General features: G+C 52.8%; 1 protein-coding gene across 1 annotated transcript in view; it reads left to right on the top strand.

Moving 5' to 3' along the window:
• Positions 1 to 466: 466 nt before the first annotated feature.
• BICRA (BRD4 interacting chromatin remodeling complex associated protein) overlaps positions 467 to 13,923 on the top strand; it is a 76,539-nt gene continuing 63,082 nt past the window's right edge. Inside the window, exon 1 of the mRNA XM_019625201.1 lies at positions 467 to 642. The gene's annotated coding sequence lies outside the window, so the exon portion shown is untranslated. The remainder of the gene's footprint in view (positions 643 to 13,923) is intronic.

The following is a 13,923-nucleotide window of genomic DNA, read 5'->3' as shown; positions in this document are numbered from 1 at the left end:
CCGTCCCCCGAATCGAGGGCACGTCCAAGGCGCACGGCGACCCCTCCCCAGCCTGGCCGGGAGTCTGAGAGCGGAAATCCCTTTTAACCTTCCCCCCAACCCGGAGCGTCAATCCAGCCGATGGCAGGACTCCACCGGAGCCTGGCAAGGCGCACCCCCAAAATCCCGCGACTAGGGCTGGGGAGGGGGCGGTGCTGGAATGGAGGGTCCCCTCCCCGGCCGTTCGCAGCCTCCCATTCGCTGACCTGCCCGCCACTCCGCGCCGGGAGCAGGGGCCGGTTTGCCCAGCGCGGGGCGGGGCTCCCTCAAGCCCCTCCCCCGGCGAGGGCGGAGGGAGGAGGAGGAGGAGAAGGGGGGGCGGAACACAAAACCTGCAAAGGTTTTTTTTTTTCTTTTGCATTTAATTAAAAAAAAATTTTTTTTTTGCAAACCCGAGGGGTCCTTCCCGGAGCGGGCGCGGGGCCGACGCGCCCGGGCCGCACGGGGCGGCGGCGGGAGCCCGGCGGAGGCTGCCGGGCGGCCGCCATGCAATCAGGCAGTGCGTTGACCGGCCCGGCCGGTCGGCCCCTTCTGGGTCCTCCCTGTGCAGCCCGTGCGGGGCCGTCTCGGAGACCCCGCGCCGACGGCTGCTCAAACATCAGGGTGAGTTTCTCACAATGTAGCAATTTCTCTTTAAATCTCTTAACTCTCTCTACCTGCGAGTCGGGGCTGTGACAGGGCGCAAAAGCGAGGGGGGAGTGGGGGTTGGCGGCGAGGGTGTGTGTGGGGGGAGCCGGAGCCGGGGCCGAACCCACCCCCCCGACACTCACACACTCAGCCCCCCAACCGGGGCGCAGCGCCCGCTGCCTCTTTTTTTGCTCGGCGCCCACCGCCCCCGGCAGCTCCCCACCCCCCGCGTCTCTCCCACCATCACTGCCGCCCCGATCCTACGGGGACCCCCCCCCACCCCCGGCTCCCCTGCCCAAACCCGGCTCCCGGTGCCTCCCCGGCCCTCCCGCCGGCTGCCGGGGATACAATGGAGCGGCGGAAAAACGAGACCTAACGTTCCACTGGGGGAGGGGCGGGGAGACCCCCTCCCCCGGCCCCTGCGCCCCCTCCTCTCGCCCAGCTCCCCGCCTTTCGGGGAAGAAGAGGGCAATGGGGCAGCGGATGGTGATTTCCCGGCCGGAGGCGGCGAGCCTTCATCTCCCCCTCTCGCCCGGCCCCTGCGCCCCCTCCCCAAATGCCTCTTGGGGATGCCGGGGAGAAACGGGGCCTCTGGCAAGCTGTGGAGGGATGGATGCGGAAGGAGGCCACCCGGTCTCCCCCTCCCCACCGCCCCTAAACAATGAAAAGAGTTGACTTGGTCCCCCACCCCCTAGCAGTGAAAGGAGTTGACCCCCTCCTCCGTGGGCTGGCTGGTCCCGGAGGGGGTCCGTTACGGGGGTGGGGGTTGAGGAAGGAGGTGAGCCTTACCCCTGTCACCTCCCGGGATTTGGGGCGGCCCCCCATCTCCACCCCCTCGGCCTGGGAATGGGAGGCACCAGGCCCAGCCCGGGCACCGCACTCGGGTGGTGACCTTTAGACAAAGGCAACCCTTTCCCTGGGGTGAGCCCGGGCGAGTCGGGCCCTTGCGGAGGGCGGCCAGGCCGCGGGCACCCGGAGGGAGGGATGGAGGAGGAGGGAGGAGGGATGGAGCCATCTGGTTTTCCCATCCCTGGCTGCCCCTCGGGCTGCCTCTCCGGCTGCTGTCACAGGCGGCCGCGGGGAGACAAGGGACCAGGGGCTGCCCAGGCCTTGGTCCGCGGCCAGCGGAGAAGCGGGCGAGGAGCCGTGGGAGGGCTCTGGCTGGGGCGAGGGCGCCAGCGGTGACTGGAAGGCACCGTAGTGGCTCCTTCCTCTCCGCGCCCCTTTGTTTTGCTTTGTGGTTCTGAGCAGCTGAACTTCCCGGGAGGTGGGGTCAGAGGCCTGCCTTGTCAGCTCTCCCGGGGAGGCCGGGGTGACAGGTCCCAGCCCTCCGGTGTTCCCGAAGACAGGGGGGCTGCAGTCCTTGCCCAGCCTCCAGTCCGGACAATCAGCCCCTTTTGTCACACAGCCCTCCAATAGTATAACAAGGATGTACTGAGCGGCTGCACTTTACTCACACCTCCTTTTCGAGGGCGCTTATCAGGGAAACAGTTTGTAGAAACACCCAAGACACCAAGGCCTGAGATTTATAAGTTCAGGGTGCTTTCACCTGGGGTGGGAGTACGGATGGGGGCTGAGTCAACTCTGACCTCAGGGGTGGTGGGAGAACCTGGCAGGTGACAGACAGACAGCTCAGGAACTATCCCTGTCCCATGTGCTGATGTCAGGTGGGACACTGAAGGGTCTGTTGACCTCCCTCACTCTCCCGCAGAGCTCCCCCACTCCTTAGAAGCCAGAAATAACATCTCCCTACCCAGGGAGCCTTATGGATTGGCTGCTGCTAAGTGCACTACACCCTGGCCACAACTGGAGTAGGAAGGTGGGACTATTATTAATCCCATTTTACAGACAGGCTAAGGGAGGTTCAGAGAGGTTAAGTGGCTTGCCCAGGGTCACGCAGACCCAATTTGTAACCCTCTCAAGTTTAAAACTGTTAGATTCTCCTGTACCCCTCTTTGGCACTTGGTCCCTTTGATTTCAGTTGACCTGGGTCTCAAATGCCTGGACAGAACTGTCAGAAACATCACCCCCCACCCACACACACACACACATACACACACATGGTGCTGGTTTGGGGAAGGGGTAAGAAGCACCTGGAAACTGGGCTGAGAACAGGATCATTTCACCTGTGGTTAAAGCAGAGCTTTTGCCTGCCAGAGCTGAGAGTTGGAGGTGTGTGAGTCAGGGGGTGGGGGGGGGGAGGCCCCAGGCCTGACTGGGGGGCACCAGGGAGGTGGCCCCACTGTCATCTTCCTTTTTCACCTGAGCTGGGATTTTGCCTTGGCTTGCTACTCAGCTCCTGCAGGAAGGGAAGCTGAGCTGTTGGGGACCTTCCTTGTTACTCTCCCCTGTGACCCTCCATGGGACCCTGATGCAGCTGGCAGAGAACTTTCCTGCCATTTCTCTGCTTGGCCTGGGTGTCAGACTCCCGGTTCTACTCTGTGACCTTAGGCAGCTCATTTAACTTCCTAGTCCTCAGTTTCCTCATCTGTAGATGGGGATAATCACAGTTCCCTTAGCTGACCTTGAGGTAGGTGAAAGTATTATCCAAACATGTTACTTTTATTTCTTATTCAGCAGACGGGATGCGGCGTGTCATGTAAGGTGGGGAGGACTATCAGGTGCCGGGCATTTTAGGGTGATAGCAAAAAGGCATCTACAGATTTCCCTGTGGTGGGCGAGGGCTGGCTATAAATAATTCCCCTTTGTTGACACTCACCCTTCTGGCTCTCTGACCTGGGACCCTAGCCTTCAGCCCTCACTGGTGCTGAGCAAACCTTTGGGGGTTAGGCTGAGGCAGCATGGCTGGGGGAGGGCCCAGCTTACTCAGTGAGGTAGGTGACACAGGTGGTCTTGCAATTTTACAGATGAAGAAACCGAGTCTAGGGGGAAGTCTGTCCTGTGGCTGGGGATAGGTGGGAGAGGGGCTACATGGTTGTCAGCAGAGCTGGGGAGACAACATTTTGAGGGAGCCCCTGCCTCCAACTGCTGTCCTCTCCTTAATGCGCAAATATCGTCCTCCCTGAGTTGATAGGCGTAAGTAATAATAATTCCTGGGTGGGCAAGAGGACGGGGAGGCTGTAGGTCTCTCTAGGCTGACTGTTTCCTGAAGTAGGAACTCTTTTTTTTTTTAAGGGGGGAAGCATGAGTAAGGCCCAAGAGGGACAGGCCTATGCCCCACCCCGCTCCCTGCTGACTTCCTTCCCAGAGGCCTCTGGGGCCTTCCCTCGGGATGTGGGGTCTTCTTCTTCTTCTCCCCTCTAAGAGTCTGTGGAAGGGCCAAGGGATCAGTGCCAAGCCCTGGGGCCTGGTGGGAGGGGTCCTGGGGTGTGGGGAGGGTTACCCAGGTCCAGCCACCAGCTGAGTTCCCGCCAGCCATCCCAGCTCTCCCCTGTGGCTGTCTTGACTCCTGGTCTCAAGAATGCAGAGGGCTGCTGGTGGGGGAAGTTAATTGGAAACAGGAAAACATGGCATTCCTTTCCAGCCGGCCTGGGCTTGGAAAGCAACTGAGGGGCTGCCTTTTTCCCTCTCCCACCCCACAGGGGAAAGGGATGGGGGCATGGTTATCTTGCCTTGGTCTCTTTTGGGTCTTCCCCCCACCAGGCACCCTCACTGTTAGTAGAAACAGTAGATTACCTGAACTACACCACTGCTTCCCCCATCAGAATGAGTTGCTCCCACGTATTCACTGTTCATATCCGAGTTGGTCCCCTCTCTTTTGAGGACAGAGGGCCTGCTTGAAAGTTGGCTCCCCAGTGTAGGGTGCGGCACATTAGAGACATGGGAAATGTTTGGTTGAATTGTCCCCAAGGAATCCCTCCTCATTCCTTTTCTAGAATTCTCCCCTGCCTGGAGTACCATCATTACAGTCTTGTCCCCATTGACTGAAGCCTTTGTGTCTCAGTGACATGCAAGTTCCCCCAGCGGGGAGAGCGAGAATGTTTTCTAAGACATTTCTAGTTTGGTGACAATTAGTTTTGTGGAGAGTTTGTGTATTTATGGTGGTGGTGGGGAATGTGTTGGCAGGAGAAGCAGGAGAGAGTGCCTTTGTTTCTTTAATTGTTCCCAGTGAGGGCCTACTGTGTGTCAGGGCCCTGGGGCTCAGTTATGAAATTGGGACCCAGTCCAGGAGGAGGCTAGAGGTAAGTGTTGTTTTCATGGCTGGATTAGCTGTGCTGGGATTTGATGAACTCTGTCTGGGTGGTCTGTGAAGGCTCTAAGGAGGAAGCAACTTTCTCTCTCTGTCTCTGCCTCTCTTTTTCTAAGTGATATGTGCACATGGGACAAATTCAAAATAGTAAGTCTCCCTCTTCACCCTCCCTGGCATTGCTGGGCCCCCAGCTCGCCTCTCCAGAGGCAACCCCTCAATCCTGATGTTCTGTACACATTTATATCTTTGTTTATAGCATTAGAAGTATTTATTGTGCATAGAGGGTAGCCTGCTCTTCCCGTTGTTCTGCACGTGCCCTTTTTCACTTCATCTTCCTGGAAGGCCCTACTGTACAGTACACAGAGGGGTTCCTCTGTCATTTTCTTGGCTGCATGATATTCTGCGGTGTGGGTGAATCCTCATTGGCACACGCAGATGTGGAGGTGTTCCCAAAAGTTTCTTCGCAAAGAGCTGGAATGCACGCGTCCACGTGTCTTAATGGGAAATGCATATCTGCCTGTGGGATAAACGAAGTGGGTTTGCTGGATTCAGAGCCTGCACTTTCTCATTTGCTCAGTCTGAGGTGGTCCCTTTGCAGTCACATCTTGAAGGAAGTCATTCCCCACTTCTTGTTCAGTTCATCCTACCTGTCTGCTCTGGGGTCTTTGCCTCTTGTGACCTCCTTGCCTCTTCTGCTTGCCTGTGGTCTGCATCGTGTTCTTGCCTGCATTGTGGAGGTCGAGAATGCAGGCTCAGGAAGTCATCTGTTGGTTTGAATCCAGGCTCTGCCACTTGCTGGCTGAATGGCTGCAGGCAAGAGGCTTGCTTGCCCTGGGCCTCCATTTCCCCCTCTATTTAATGGGTTCATTTCAGTACCGCCTTTTTTTTTTTTTAAAGATTTTATTGGGGGAATTGGGGAGGGGAACAGTGTTGGGGAATTGGGGAAGAGGAACAGCCAACTCGTTGTCCTTCAATCTTAGTTGTGGAGGGCGCAGCAAGCTCAGTTCCAAGTACATTTGCGCCTCTCAGCTCAAGGTGCTGTGTTCAGTTAGTTGCGGGTGAGCGTAGCGTAGCCACCATCCCATGTGGGAGAAGAACCGGCAGCCTTGTTGTTAAGAGCTCATGCTCTATCCCGAGGCACCTGGGCGGCAGCTCAGCTCAAGGTGCCGAGTTCAGTCTTAGTTGTGGGTGGGCGTAGCCCACCATCGAACAGGTAGTCTTGCTGTTAGGAGCACATGCTCTCACCAGCTGAGCCATCCTGTTACCTGTTGGCAACTCAGCTCGGTTCGCAGCTCACTGGCCCATGTGGGAATCAAACCGGCGACCCTGTTGCTCAGAGCTCACACTCTTGGGCAAGCTTTTAACCATCTGAGCCACTCAGCCGACCCCCCCAGTATCTACTTTTGAAAGGTTGTTGGTGAGGATGAACTAACACCCATAGCCTGCCAATCTATGGTGGTGTTGTCTGTCATTCTTTGTAGTTCTTTCTCCTGGGCCTGTGAACCCCCTAACTTGCCAGGCATAGGAGAGAATGCTGGCTCTTCCACTTAATTGCAGCATGACCCTGAGCCAAGTGATCCCTTTTCTGGGTCTCAATTTTCTTGTCTGTAAAATGGGCCCATGATGGCTCCCTTGTAGGGCCTAATGAGGCAGTGCTCTCCCAAGCCAGACATGCAGCAGGCTTTCAGGAACTAGCAACTGATGTCGCTGTTTATATTTACACTATGATTACTGTTCTCCCATGGGACCCAGGCTGACTTCTCCACTCTGAAAGGTCCCCATTGTCTCCCTGAAAGGCACATAGGAACAGTGTCGGCATTCTAAACCAGAAGGCCCATAGCAGCCTACCCTGGCATCAGGCACGGTGGTGTGACCCTGGGAACAGACAGGGCTTCCCTGCTCTGTGCCTCAGTTTCCTCATCTGTAAGAATGAGAATGACAGGAGACCCACCTCAGGTGTGCTCACAGATGTTCAATGCCTGGCATATAGCAGGTGCTCAAAAAATGGTAGTGGCTGTGATGATGATGATGATGATATGATGATGATGAGAATTAGCAAAGTCTCCCATGAGATCAGATAGCCAAGCCCTTACTTGCCTTCCCCCAAGCCCTAGGCAATCAATGTTGGCATTTTAAATGGAGGGCAAGGACCCAGGCAATCAAATACCCTTTGGGTCTCAGTTTCCTCATCCTCCTGGGGTTGTTTTGAAGCTTAAATGATTGAATATACAGAAAGCTTTTTTAAGACAGGGCCTGGCTTGAAGGGGTGCACAGTGAAGGTTCACTTTGCTTATTTGTTCTTTATTCATTCTTAATATGTATAAAGTTATTATGATTTTAACTTTTTATCGTGGAATTTTTAAAGTAACCACCAAGAGTTGAGAGAGTAGCATAATCAACCCCCACTTGCCCATTGCCAGCTTCAGTCATTTTCTGGTCCACTACCCCACTCCCGCACCCAGCACCTTTTTTTTCTTTTTTGCTGAAATACTTTTAAGCATACTCCAGACATCTTAGCATTTCAACTGTATTTTTAGTGTTACTAAGGATAGTATTATTTCTGGGGTCCAGAATTTGTTTTCCTACCTCCAGGATCCGTCCTATTCAGTGATGGAGGAGACATTACGCCCATTTCACAGATTGGGGAAACCGAGGCAGCAGGGAGTGAGCTTTGGCCAGGTTTTCGTATCTCTGTGTTCTCTTCTTTGGGACCTTGGTCAGGTTCCTGTCTTGGCCACCACAGGCCTCACACCCTGGGGGCTGTTTTTGATTACATAGGTTTGGGAATTCACGCCTGAAAGTGGGCCGGGTAGGCACAGGTTCTGATGTTCTGTGCAGAAATCCTCCCCGTAAGGGGCGAGTTAGAGAGGCTGAGCTGGTGGCAGGGGGATGGACGTGATGACCATGGAAGTGAGGGATTACTGGGTCAGCCGAATGCCTGGGTTTGAGTCCCCTTTCTCCTCCTTCTAACCTTGTGACTTGGGGGGCAGGTTACTTCCCTTCTCGCATCCTTAGAGAACCGGAAGTACAGGAGTGATAATAGATGTTTCTTTCGAGAGCCTTTGCACCAACTAAATAAGGTTCTGTGTGGAAAAGTGTTTCGCAAGTGCCTGACTCAGAAGGCAGCCACCATTAGTGTTGTCACTGTTGATATTACTTCAGTGTGTACTCCGAGGGGGGCGTAACCAAGTGTTCTTTCTAGGATTAAGAGGATCAGAGGAAAGGGTTGATGCATCCAGGCTTGGCTGCCTTCATTCCCTCCTCTTGTTCACGCCATCCTTTAGTAGTTCCCCTTCAAAGTGCTTCTCGCAGTTGGAGAGACTGAAAGGGGCTGCTGACTTGTAGGGGACCCACCTCCCAGCCTCCTATGTCCCCTGTGTCCCAGCCTGGCACCCTTGGGAGGGTGGGAATACCTGTGGCTGTGGGACCCTTGTTAATGACCCTGGGGGCCCTGGAGGGAGCCCCTGGTGATCTCCGCAGCTTGGAGGCAAAGAGTAGCCCGTTCCCCCAGGATGTCCGCAAGTCGAAGCTCCCCAGAGCCCCCTTTCCAGAGATGGGTGTTACCTGTTGTCCACTCTGCAGTGCTGTCAGGCGGAGGCCCACAGCTCCTGCCTCAAGGAATGGTTGTGACAGTTTGCTGTACTGTCACCTCCCTCCTGCCCTTCATGGCATCTCACCCATCCTCGAACACTGAGCCCTCCGGGCTAGGTGAGGGGGGACCTGCTGGAAGAGCCCTTAGCTCTTTATCCTCTCATGCCAGGATCCCTTCGGCTTGACAAGCTCTTGCCACGGAGGCCTTACTTCTGTCCCCAGTTTGTGCCAATGACCTCCCACTTTTGTGTACACACCCCTTTTAACAGAAAGTTTTCTATGTATATATGTATTTCCCCCCAATCCTCTCATGGAAGCACAGTTTATTATACTACAATAAAATGTGCAGTTTAAGCGTGCATTTCCATGAGTCTTGACAAGCATGGCCATCTGTATAACCCATACTCCCGTCAAGATTCAGAACGTTCACATATACACTTGTATATATTTATGTGTGTATAAAATTCCCTTTTATTCCCATTCCCTTCCCTTGCCTCCCTAGGTAACCTCCTCTCCTATTTAAGGTGTATCTCCTTATTCGACTGTGCCCTGACACATTGTTTGCTTTATTTCTCATTCTGGGTCTTTTTCGGCCAGCTCCTGGCTTTTAGGTTCCATGTTGCTAGTTGTGTGTCTCGTCTGTTGCTTCACCCAACTGTGTTGTCCATGGGGTACAGTCATCATGGTTTGCTTAAAATTTTCCCACAGGCCAGACCCCCAGGTCACCACCACCTACCTCCCTGTTTTAGAGGCAGAGAGAAGTGAAGTGACTTGTCCAAGGTCACACAGCTAGCTGCTAGCAAAGTGGAGGACTTAAATCCAGACATATCCTACTTGTTAATTCAGACCCACATAGCAGGCCTCTAGTGTTCCTGTCGTCAGAGCTCTGCCCTCAGGGACAGGGGAGGGAGGTAAGCCAAGAACACACCCATCCTCCCTGCAAGGGGAGATCAGTATCTTAGTCTGCTGGGCTGGTAGAGGCTGGTGGAGGCTGGGAGGAAACAAGACTTCTGGGGTATGTTGGGGGCATCAAGGCAAGCTTCCTGGAGGAGGGTGCTTCTGGGGACAGGCTTTGGACTCCAGGCCATTCCCAGTAGAGAGAAGCTTGGGGTGCTTTACACAAAGGACAGCTGAAGCTTCATGGGGGAAGGAGGGCCCAGGACATTGGGGCTGGCTGGGGTCTGGGGTGCTATGGTTTTGTTGGTGGGAGGTAAGAGAAAGAGGAACTCCAGGATGATTCAAGGTCATTGGCCTGAGCAACTGGGTGGATGCAGCTGCCTTTCTTGAGAAGTGGTAGAGGTGCCTGTGGTTTGGCGAGCACAAACCTCAGAGACTAGAGCTCTGACACCCTCTCGGCTGGTGGAGGGATGCAGAGAGGAGAGAGATGGAGAAGGGATGAATGAGCTGTAGGGGTCCCAAGTGAGAGTTGGTGACACCAAGTGACGACTGAAGCTCCAGGGATGGAGACGATTCCCCAGGGAGAGGACAGGAGAGGGCTGAGAACCAAAGTAGGTGGCTGCCCACATGGAGGGCAGAGCTTCTTTGGCCAAAACAGAGGAGCGGGGGGGGCGGGGGGGGGGGAGGAAGTTCTTAGGAACATGGTCAGTGTCTTGGGAACAAAATGGGGGAGTTTCTAGAAAGATCTTCGCTTATATGGACTTGAGGTTGCACTTCTTGGGTTGGATGCGGCCGTTCTGGAAGCAGAGATGTCCCGGGTTTGATGGGTAGGTAGGGGCGGGAGCCAGACTGGAATGTGGTGAGGAGCCATGAGACGGGGAAGAGTGGCTTCATGGACGGATGGATGGAAGGCAGGAAGGCGGGAAGACAGATAAAAAAATATATATCCTGCTACCCTCGTGGCTCCCTAGTTTGCTCAGGTAAATGTCTAGCCCTCACCTGCCCCGACAGAGCTGCTGCAGCCTGGCCTGGGCTTACCTCCTTGACCTCATCTCCTGCCTTTCACCTTGCCTCCTTCAGCACCAACCTTGTTCCTCCTCCTCAGCTTCGTCCTTGCTGTGCCCTTTGCCTGCAGTGATTTCCAACTCCTCCCTGTCTTACAGGCTTCTGCTTAAATACCCCCGTGTTAGGATTCATCCCGAGGACCTGACTCACAATAAGCCCATCCTCAGAGTTGATTGCACAGATGAGGGGCCAGGTGACCTTTACACAGTTTGGGAGGAGAGGAGCACATAGGATTGGGTTTTTTTTTTAGGATCTGAGTAGACTTAAAGGCTCGGGAGAGAAAAGGAAAGGAGCGAAGGGAAGTTCTAGAAGAGGTGGGAAGGGGATGGTACCAGGTTGGCCTCAAGAGTATTTCCTCACAGGTCAGGAGGCAGGGAGGATAGGGGTATGAAGGCAGAACAAAGACGTTGGTGCAGTTGGGAAGGCGTTCAGGAGGCCAGGGAGGGCTTGCTTGGAGACGAGGAGCGGGAGGTCTGTGGGGGCGTGTGGGGTGCCATGGTATTGCCAGCTGGTCAGGGAGGAGGAATTTTGGCAGTCCTGGCCCACCCTCTTTCTGGGAGGCTGAGGTCTTAAGAGCATGTCGTGGTTCTTAACTTGGGGGAAAGAGGTCTCAGGTCCTCTTGGAGATCTGCTCAGAGGCCACAGACCTTTTCCCCAGAGAAATGCATGCTTGGTTCTCCCAAAATTTGGCAAAGGATTTCATGGTTGTTGTGGACTTGTTTAAGAGCTTTGCACAGACGGTGACCAGAGCAACAGGCAACACTGCCCCCGCCCCTGGCCTAGGCCCTTCACAAGCACTGACTCATTTATTCACAGAAGGACCGTAGGAGGCAGGTGCCGTGAGCATCCCCATTTTACAGATGAGGAAATGGAGGCACAGGATGGTTAAGTGACTTGCCCAGAGTTACACAGTTGCTAAATGGTGGTCTGGCCCCAGAGCCCAGGCTTGTAGCCATAAAGCCTCAATGCTTCCTTGTTAACTGGGGTCAAAATGAGAACGCTCACAGTCCCGGAAGCTGCCCTCATCCACTACCCACCACCTTTGCCCTGGGATCCTGCTTGGGGCTCAGCAGGGTGTAGTCCCTTCCTCCTTTCCCTTTTTACTCTCCCTGGTTGTCTTCATTAACATAACTGTGGCTGCCCCAGCTTCTTCCAGACAGCGGCTACATTTGTGAGTTTGTGGGTGAGCCCCGGGTGGGTGACAAGCTGGTATGAGTCAGCGAGGCCTGTAAGGGGTGGAGGAGTCAGGATTCCGAAGGCACTTGTGGCTTGGAGCTGGCTGTGGGACTTGGAGCCCGGGCCCCCACCTCTCTCAGCCTCTGTTTCCCCCTCAGTTAGAGGAGCCCAAGGCCTTCCTCTTGGAGGTTAAACAGATGACATCACATGTCAACAGATGTGCTGCCTTTACGGCGCTAACTGGTATCATAAGTGTTTGAAAATTCTGAGTATTTCAGACTGGAGCACACGCTGGATGGTGGGGAACACCCCAGCAAGGCGTGCTGCTTCCCATCGCTAAATACACTTAAGATTTCTGCAGCAAAGAATATTTCTGCTGCTAATAAATCTGTGGCTGTTGACGTTACGGGCAATATATGAGAATAGTCATTGCAGGACAGATTTGCCCCCAAGTGAGTCAGGGGGAAAAAAAAGGATGATTTTTAGAGATTTTTGGAGGTTGGTATGGCAGATATGGGTCATAGATCTACAATATCTACTGGTGGGATTGTTTTGGAGTTTCATTGAGAGAATGTGTGGTCAGGTTGTAAATGCTTGTTGATTACTCTCACGGTCGTTGCTCTTATTATCACTAACCAGCCTTTCGGCTCCTACTGGTACAAACAAGACACATTGGGCTGGCCTGTAACCAACGGTTTCTCAAATTTGAATGTGCCCAGGGATTCCTTGGGGAACCTGTTAAAAATGCGGGTTCTGATTCAGTAGGTCCGAGGCCCTGCATTTCTACAGGTGAGGCCACTGCTGCTCCCCGTCTGGGGACCACACATTTGAGTTGCAAATGTGCCAGAGAGTAGGGTGGTTTCCCCACGGTTTCTCAGACTTGCTTCAGGCGTTCTGTGAATCTGAGACATTGGATGCCCTGGCTAAAATAAGACTCCTTACCGCTTAGCTTTTGGGTTTGCCAGTTGGAGGGCAGGTCTGTATTAATTATTACACACAGGAAAAAAGTCATAGAACACTATAAAAGTCTTCACTGTCTCCCCTTCCCCTGGAGAGGAGACCCCCCCCTTTTCTATGCATACATTTTTTCCTTTGATCACACATACTGTATAAATTCTTCTACCCCTTACTTTTCAACTTGAACAAATGTCTTAGAATTGTTTCCATGTCAGCAACCTAGAACCCCACCCATTCTTTTAGCAGCTGAGGAGTAGTCCATACTTTATTTAACCACTACCTTATGAGTGGTTTTGTATTTGTTTTGTTTTTTTTGTTTTTTTTAGTTTCGTTCTGATTTTTGCTGTGAGCCTATATGTGTTTTTATATTTAAAGTGTCTCTTGCAGACAGCACATAGTCTGACAATCTCCATCTGACGATTAGATATTAAGACCAGGGCTATCCAAAAGAAATAAATGAAAGCCACTTATATGTTATTTTAAATTTTCTAGTAGCCACAGTAGAAACAGGGAAAATTAATGTGACTATATTTTATGTAACCTGATATATCCCAAACACTGTCACTTTCACCTGTGATCAATATAAAAATCACTCATGAGATATTTAGTCTTTTCATCGTGGTTAAATACACGTATCATAAAATTTACCAGTTTAACCATTTTTAAGTGTACAATTCAGTGACGAGTATACTTGCAACGTTGTGTAACCAGCACCATTATCCATTTCCAGAACTTCTTTGTCATTCCAAACAGAAACTACCCACTATACACACTCTCTCCCTTCCTTGCTAGTAACCTCTGTTCTGCTTTCTGATTCTATGAATTTGCCTACTCTAGATACCTCATATAAGTGGAATCATGCAGTATTCATTCTTCTACGCCTGGCTTATTTCACTGAGCATAATGTTTTCAAGGTTCATCGCGCTTCATCCCTTTTCACCGCCACTTAGTATTCCATTGTCTGTATACACCACGTTTTGTTTCTCCTTTCATCCGTTGATGGACACTTGGGTTGTTTCCGCCTTTAGGCTGTTGTGACTAGTGCTGCTGTGAACACTGGCCTACACGGATCTGTCTGAATCGCTGCCTTCTTCTTATGGATGTATCTTAGGCATGGAATTGCTGGGTCATATGGTCATTCTGTGTTTACCGCTTTGAAGAACCGCTGCTTTTCACAGTGCTGAACCATTTCACATTCCTACCAGCCGTGCACAAGGGTTCCCATTTCTCTACACCCTCGCCAACTCTTGATGTATAGTCTTTATTTTTTTTTCTTCATACGCCAAGTTTTCGAAGTTCGGTGTGTATTTTACACTCACAGCACATCTCAGTTTGGCCCAGCTGTATGGACAGACAGGTTTAGACTGTTTTCTGTTCAAGGTCATTACTGATGCGGCTGGATTTAAATCTTCCATCTTGCC

Source organism: Hipposideros armiger, unplaced genomic scaffold (genome assembly GCF_001890085.2).
Source record: "Hipposideros armiger isolate ML-2016 unplaced genomic scaffold, ASM189008v1 scaffold_619, whole genome shotgun sequence".
NCBI lineage: Eukaryota > Metazoa > Chordata > Mammalia > Chiroptera > Hipposideridae > Hipposideros > Hipposideros armiger.
The sequence above is the reverse complement of the archived record's forward strand: the minus strand, read 5'-3'. Positions and strand labels throughout refer to the sequence as shown.